Here is a 7,182-nt window from a genome sequence, read left to right as displayed (position 1 = left end):
CAGACCTGAAAAGGTCGTAACTATAAGAGTCTAGTTACCATAGTAACCATGATGCTGAGTAAGCTACAGAAGCTTGTTGAGGACAAATTCAGTCTGTTTGCATCAGCGTTGCAGCGTGACTGTATTCAGCTGGCTCTTATGTGATTTCTTCTATCGTATTGTATGTTTGCAGCTGCATTGTGGATAAGGAAAGATAATTCTCTTGTTTTACGCATTATATAAATTGTAATTCAGTTCATAACAAAGGCAGGGTTGCCTACTTGACTTTTCTTTTTTTCTGGACAGCTCATCAAAAAAATCACGGACGGACAATACTTTTTACATTACGGGAAAACCATAATAAATCACTATAATTATAAGTGATACATGTCTACAGCCCATAATTCTGATCTGAAGACATCAGCTGCAGTCACTGTAAAATGATGGTAATTACAGTCACAAATGTGTATACGTTTGTTCAGCATCCAAAAAAATCACATACGCTTCACATTTTTTTTTAATAGTGCCCTATTTTTATGGACTGTCCTGGAATTTCTGGACTGTTGTCAACTCTGATAAAAGGGGTTGATGGGCTAAACTCCAAGGGAATAAGTAGTTAGGATCAGCTTTTATTATGAGTTTGGAAAAGATATCTATATAGTATGAGCAAAATGAGTAATCTAGAGTGGTGTACTCCAGAATTAATAATGCAATAATAAATTAATAGAAAATATTATTATTTTTGGCACGTTGTATGTATCTGTGTATTCCTATGTGTATAAGTTCCTAGGCAACACCCTATGCTGTTGCTATATTATTGTGGTGCAAGAAAGAGTGGCACCATATAAAGTTGGAGCAAGAATGCTTTTAAAAATGAAGTGTTAATCATTTGTTTTTTTTATCAAATAGAAAAATGTAAAGTGAATGAACAAAACAGAAATCTAAATCAAATCAATATTTGGTGCAACCTCCTTTGCCTTCGAAACAGCATCAATTCTTCTAGGTACACTTGCACAATCTCAGGGATTTTGTAGGATCATAGTCACGAGTATTAGTAACCAATTATACCAAACAGGTGATAATTATTATAATTTTCATATGAAGGTTGAAAAAGTCATTAACTGAAACAGAAACAGCTATGTAGAAAGCATAAACCGGGTGCAGAACAGGCAAACTCTGAAACTAAACTGAGGTTGTGGAAAACAGTTTCATGTCACAGGTTATACACTTGTATATTTACTTAGAAAATTGGTGACGTGTTCAAAACTTATTTCACCCACTGTATTCTATCAGAACAATGTGGAGCCAAGGTTCCCTCGGCAAAGCTACTGGCGAATCGACCTTTGGGCACAACATCCATGCTCTGGGGGTTTGTACTGACAAAGTTGCATTGATTTAGATACTGTTTACTTTTGCTTGTACTATTTTATATCACATAGGCTCATCATGTGCATATTTATATGACTAAGTACACTAATGGATATTTTATCTTGTAGCTACAATATTTCCATCATGGTAACATATAGCATCCTTTTTCTCATCATGTCACCTAATACAATTTTTTTTTATGATTTACCGTTATGTTAGCCCTCATTATCTTCATTTCTTAATCCCCACATAATCTATTTTCATCTTTTGTGAAACCCTTTTCTCTTTAATCATTTTTATCATTTTTTATATGCCTTCATACCAGTCAGCTTCACCAGCCAGCAACTACTCTGGGAACTCAATTTAGGGTTCTTATTTAGATTACCATTCCTGTAAACGGGTTAAAGGGTGAAAAGCAGGGCTCCCCTGGGACTTGATAATCAGAGTAGCAAACTCAAAGCCGGTCAGTTTAAGCCCTGTTTCGAGCTGCCAAGAGACCTCAGAGAGAGACACTTTACCGTAGAATTGGGGTAAAAAAATTTTGATCATGATCTTGATGGATTACAAAATGCAGGGTCTGACTCAGTTAGTTCAAAATCTTGCCCCGCAGATTCAGTATTATGAAATTTCTCAGGTCAAAGTCTCTGCAACGCCACCATCTACTTCCGAACCTAAGGCGAGCAAAACATTTAGTTTTTATCTTTAGGGAAAGTTGTCTGCCGTCCTTCAGATTCCGCTCACTATATTCTGGTTCTGAGAGCGTGTGGCTGCAATGTAATCCCCAGGCTTGGGCCTTTTCTCTAACTCCTGATGCTACAGAACTCTCTCTCTTCCTTTGAGGCCCTTGAGTTCCTATATAATGACCCTGACCATGTAGCCTTAACAGAGAATAGACTAGCCTCTCTATAGGTGATGTGCTGTGCATTCTCCCGAGTTCCAGCAATTGGTCATAGACTCACAGTGGAATGACTTGGCCTTTTGCCATCTGTTTAGTACTGGACTTTCTGACTACAAAGTACATGTTCCCCAAAATAATTAGTTTCCCCAGAGTTTTGCCTGCGAGTACTCCAGGAATCTCATGATTCTGTCATTGCAGGTCACCCTAGGCTTAACAAGACTATCCGATTAATAACCAGGAAATTTGGTGGCCAACCATTGTTCAAGATTGTAAAGAATAGGTTATTGCTTGTGAAATTTGTGGCCTAGCCCAAACACCCTGAACTCACATCACCAGACTTCTCCAGTCCTTACCTACTCCAAAAAGTCCTTGGATCCATCTACACAGACTTCATTACTGACCTCTAGTGTTGAGCGAACATGCTCGACACTGCTCGGTACTCGCCCGATCATCACGCTACTCGGGATGTTCGGCGAGCACCGAGCATTTCCGGGTTACTCGGGCGGGAGCTCGGGTCTCCGCCCTGCATGTTTGGCGCTCTTTACAGAGCCAATGAACATGCAGAGATTGCCAGCCAGTCAGTGTAATGCCGCAGCCATGTTGGTTGTGGGCATTACATTGATTGGCTGGCCGCACAGCGTCACCTCGCGTATTTAAAACTGGGCGCCGCCATCTTGGACACAGACGGCTGGGATCAGACAGTGTAGGGACAGCGCTGCTGATTTAGGGAGAGATATATACTGCGAAATAGTTAGTGTAGGGTCTGTAAAGGCTGCCAGATCAAACAAACAGTCCTTCTCAGGACTAATATCCATCCCAGATATCAGGCAGGAAGGCTGTATAGGAGACGCAGTGGTTATACCAGCAAACGCTGCATTACAGTCCTGTGTGCTCCTGTTGCTGAAATTGCTGGACTTAGGTCCAGGTCTCGGGGGCCAGGAAAAATCCTTTTTTTTTCATCTAAATCCTCTTTTTTTTTTTTCCTCCTTCACACTGTACAAGTACCCATCTTATAAACCTTTTGGTGTCCCCCCCCCCCCCCCAAAAAAAAAAAAAAAATGTGTCTGTGACAGTTCAGACACAAATATATTTTTTTAAAAGAGACTGGTGTAGGCCAGAGAAATAGAAGTGTGGTTTTGCAGTTCCATGGTTCAAACCTCTGTATTATCCACTTATGGGCCATTTTTACCTAAAAAAAAACAGTTTGAGTGTGTCGCTCACTGTTCAGCCGCAAATATATCTATTTTAAAAAGTCTGGTATACACCAGTAAATTATAACTGTGGTTTTGCCATTCCACGGTAAAAAATCTCTATTATCCAGCTTTTGGTATTTTTTCCGTAAAGAAAAACAGTAATAGTGTCTCCTGATTGTTCAGACACCAATATATCTGTTTAAAAGAGTCTGGTATACACTAGTAAATTATAACTGTGGTTTTGCCCTTCCATGGTGAAAAATCTCTATTTTCCTGCTTTTGGCATTTTTTGCCGTAAAGAAAAACAGTAATAGTGTCTCCTGATTGTTCAGACACAAATATATCTGTTGAAAATAGTCTGGTGTAGGTCCGAGAAATAGAACTATGGTTTTGCAGTTCCACGGGTCAAATCTCTGTATTATCCTGCTTTTGACATATTTTGCCGTAAAGAAAAACAGTAATAGTGTCTCCTGATTGTTCAGACACAAATATATCTGTTTAAAAGAGTCTGGTATACACCAGTAAATTATAACTGTGGTTTTGCCGTTCCACGGTAAAAAATCTCTATTTTCCTGCTTTTGGCATTTTTTGCCGTAAAAATTTTTTTTAATAGTGTCTCCCTGATTGTTCAGACACAAATATATTTGTTGAAAATAGTCTGGTGTAGGCCAGAGAAATACAAGTGTGGTTTTGCAGTTCCACGGTTCAAACCACTGTATTATCCATTTTTGGGCCATTTTTACCTAAAAAAAACAGTTTGAGTGTATCGATCACTGTTCAGCCGCAAACATATCTATTTAAAATGGTCTGGCATACCCCAGTAAACAATAACTGTGGTTTTGCCATTCCACTGTAAAAAATCTCTATTATTCAGCTTTTGGTATTTTTTCCGAAAAGAAAAACAGTAATAGCTTCTCTCTGATTGTTCAGATTGTTTAAAAGAGTCGGGTGTAGGCCAGAGAAATAGAACTGTGGTTTTCCTCTTCCACGGTTCCTAATCTACTTTTTATTACCCTTTTTCCATTGATAGTGCGAGTGTAAGCTATTTTACTTCCTTTATGAGCAAGACGCGTGGCAAGGGACGTGGAACTGGATGTTCTGGTGATGGTGCGTGCAGAGGACGGGGCTGTGGCCAAGGTGAAAATGTGCCACAACCAACATCCACATCTTCTCGCTCCCACTTCTTGACCGAATTACTAGGGAAGCACAGAACAACACCAGTATAGCGAACTGATCAGTGTGAACTGGTTATTAATTTGATAGCAGATAATACTTCCAGTTACCAGGGCACTACCACCTCCGGTCTGTCTTCCACATGGTCAAATCTTAGCAGCCGTGAGTCTCGACCGCATACTCCTCCTCACCCTGATGCTCCTTCCTCCCACCATGCCGAGTGTCGTCAGACAGCAACTGATCCCACACTTGGACACTCTGAAGAGCTGTTCACTGGTCCTTTTCCAGATTTGTGCCCCTCGCCTGCTCCGCTTGAAGTGGTGGAAGAGGAGATCCCATGTAGCGATGCCCAAATATTTGAACAGCCACGGCCACAGGAAGTCGACGCTGGCAATTTGTCACAAGAGGTGGACGATGACGAGACACAATTGCCACGAAGTGAGGAGGAGGATTGTGGTGCGCAAGTGGAAGAGGAGGAGGTGGTGGATAATCTAATAACTGACCCAACGTGGCAGGAGGACATGCAGAGCGAGGCCAGCAGCACACAGGGTGAGGGAGGCAGAGTACCCCAACAGGCAGGAAGAAGCAGTGTGGTGGCCGCACACAGAAGGCAGGCAACAGTTCCCCGTAACACCAACGCGAGGGACGTTGCCAGTACAACCTGTAGGTCTTCCAGAGTCTGGAATTTTTTTAAAGACTCTGCTGATAACCCCAAAAAGGCCATTTGTACCACCTGCCATGCCAGCATCAGCAGGGGTGACAAAACTACCAGCCTGACCACCACCAGCATGATCAGGCACATGGCAGCAAAGCACCCGAATTTGTTGGGTGAGCCCCAGGGTCCACGACCAGTGTCAGCGGGTGTCACCACTGCTTCTTCCGCTGTTGTGCATGCAATAGAACCCCCTGTTGTGTGTGCAAGGCAATCCCCTGTCCATACTGCATGCAAAGATGCCCCCTCCTCTCAGTCTTCACTTTTTATGGCAGTTTCTCAAGAAAAAGCATCAACATCCACGTCCACGTCCCACCGCAGCGTTCAATTGTCCATATCCCAGACCTTTGAACGAAAGCGGAAATTCGCAGCCAACGCCCCACAGGCCAAAGTCCTAAATTCGCACATTTCACGACTGCTTGCGTTGGAAATACTGCTTTTTAGGCTGGTGGAGATGGAATCCTTCCGGAACCTTATGGCGGTGGCCGTCTCTCGGTACTCGGTCCCCAGCCAACACTATTTTGCCCGGTGTGCCATCCCCGCACTACACAAGCACGTGTCCCAAAACATCTGCCGTGCCGTCAACAACGCAGTTACTGGGAGAGTCCAACTGACAACGGACACGTGGACAAGTGCTTGTGGCCAGGGACGGTACATCTCCCTGACGGCACACTGGGTAAACATAGTGGAAGCCGGGACCCAGTCGGACCTTGGGACGGAACACATCCTCCCCACACCGAGGATTGCGGGCCCTATGTCAGTCAGAGTTGCCCCCACAGTGTACAGCTCCTGCACATCATCCTCCTCCTCCTCCTCATGTTCAGCCTCCATCTCAGATATCACCACATCAGTTACAAGCTGGAAGCACTGCAGTACTGTCTCCGCCAAGCGGCAACAGGCTGTGCTGAAACTCATAAGCTTAGGTGAGAAACCTCACACTGCTTGTGAGTTGTGGACAGCTGTGAAAGAGCAGGCAGATCTGTGGCTGAGACCGCTGAACGTACATCCAGGCATGGTCATGTGTGACAATGGCTGTAACCTGGTGGCGGCTCTGAGGCGAGATCACACACGTACCATGCCTGGCTCATGTGCTTAACTTCGTGGTTCAGCGGTTTCTTAAATCGTACCCCGAGTTGCCAGATCTGCTTGTCAAAGTACGCCGCCTGTCAGCTCATTTTCTCAAGTCGGCTACAGCTTCCGCCGCCCTTGCTGTGTTGCAGCAGCGTTTGCAGCTTCCGTCACACCGACTGGTGTGTGATGTCCCCACACGTTGGAACTCTACCTTCCACATGTTGCAAAGGAATTGTGAGCAGAAGAGAGCAGTTGTGGAGTACCAGCTGCAACAAGGCCGTCGATATTCAGGTCAGACTCCACACATAAGACCTCAGGAGTGGACCTGGATGTCTGACATATGTACCATCTTGACAAACTTTGAGGAGTCCACCAAGATGGTGAGTGGTGATGACACCATCATTAGCATCAGCATTCCACTTGTCTGTCTTTTCAACGCTCTCTGCAGAGAATTAAAGAGGAGGCATTGCAGCCAGAGTATTATGAGATGGATCAAGAAGCCGTAGCGGTCGATTACACACAGCCCAGCCTCATCTCATCCCAGCGTGCATTGGGGGACAATGAGGGAGAGGAGGAGGAGGAGGAGGAAGAACAGGAGCTTGTATCATGCGCTGTAGACGGTAGTACCTATACAACTGTCATACTGTCGGTTCAGCGTGGATGGCCTGAGGACAGGGGGGGGTGGGAGGAGGAGGAGAAGCAGGAGAGCATGGTCAGTCGTCATCTTGGTGAGGACACGGAAGTCTTGCCCGTTACCAGTCTGGCACGTATGGCTGACTTTATGTTAC

Source organism: Phyllobates terribilis, unplaced genomic scaffold (genome assembly GCF_046119375.1).
Source record: "Phyllobates terribilis strain yellow unplaced genomic scaffold, ASM4611937v1 Scaffold_1__5_contigs__length_1240528914, whole genome shotgun sequence".
NCBI classification, from domain to species: Eukaryota; Metazoa; Chordata; class Amphibia; order Anura; family Dendrobatidae; genus Phyllobates; species Phyllobates terribilis.
Note: the sequence above shows the minus strand (reverse complement) of the source record.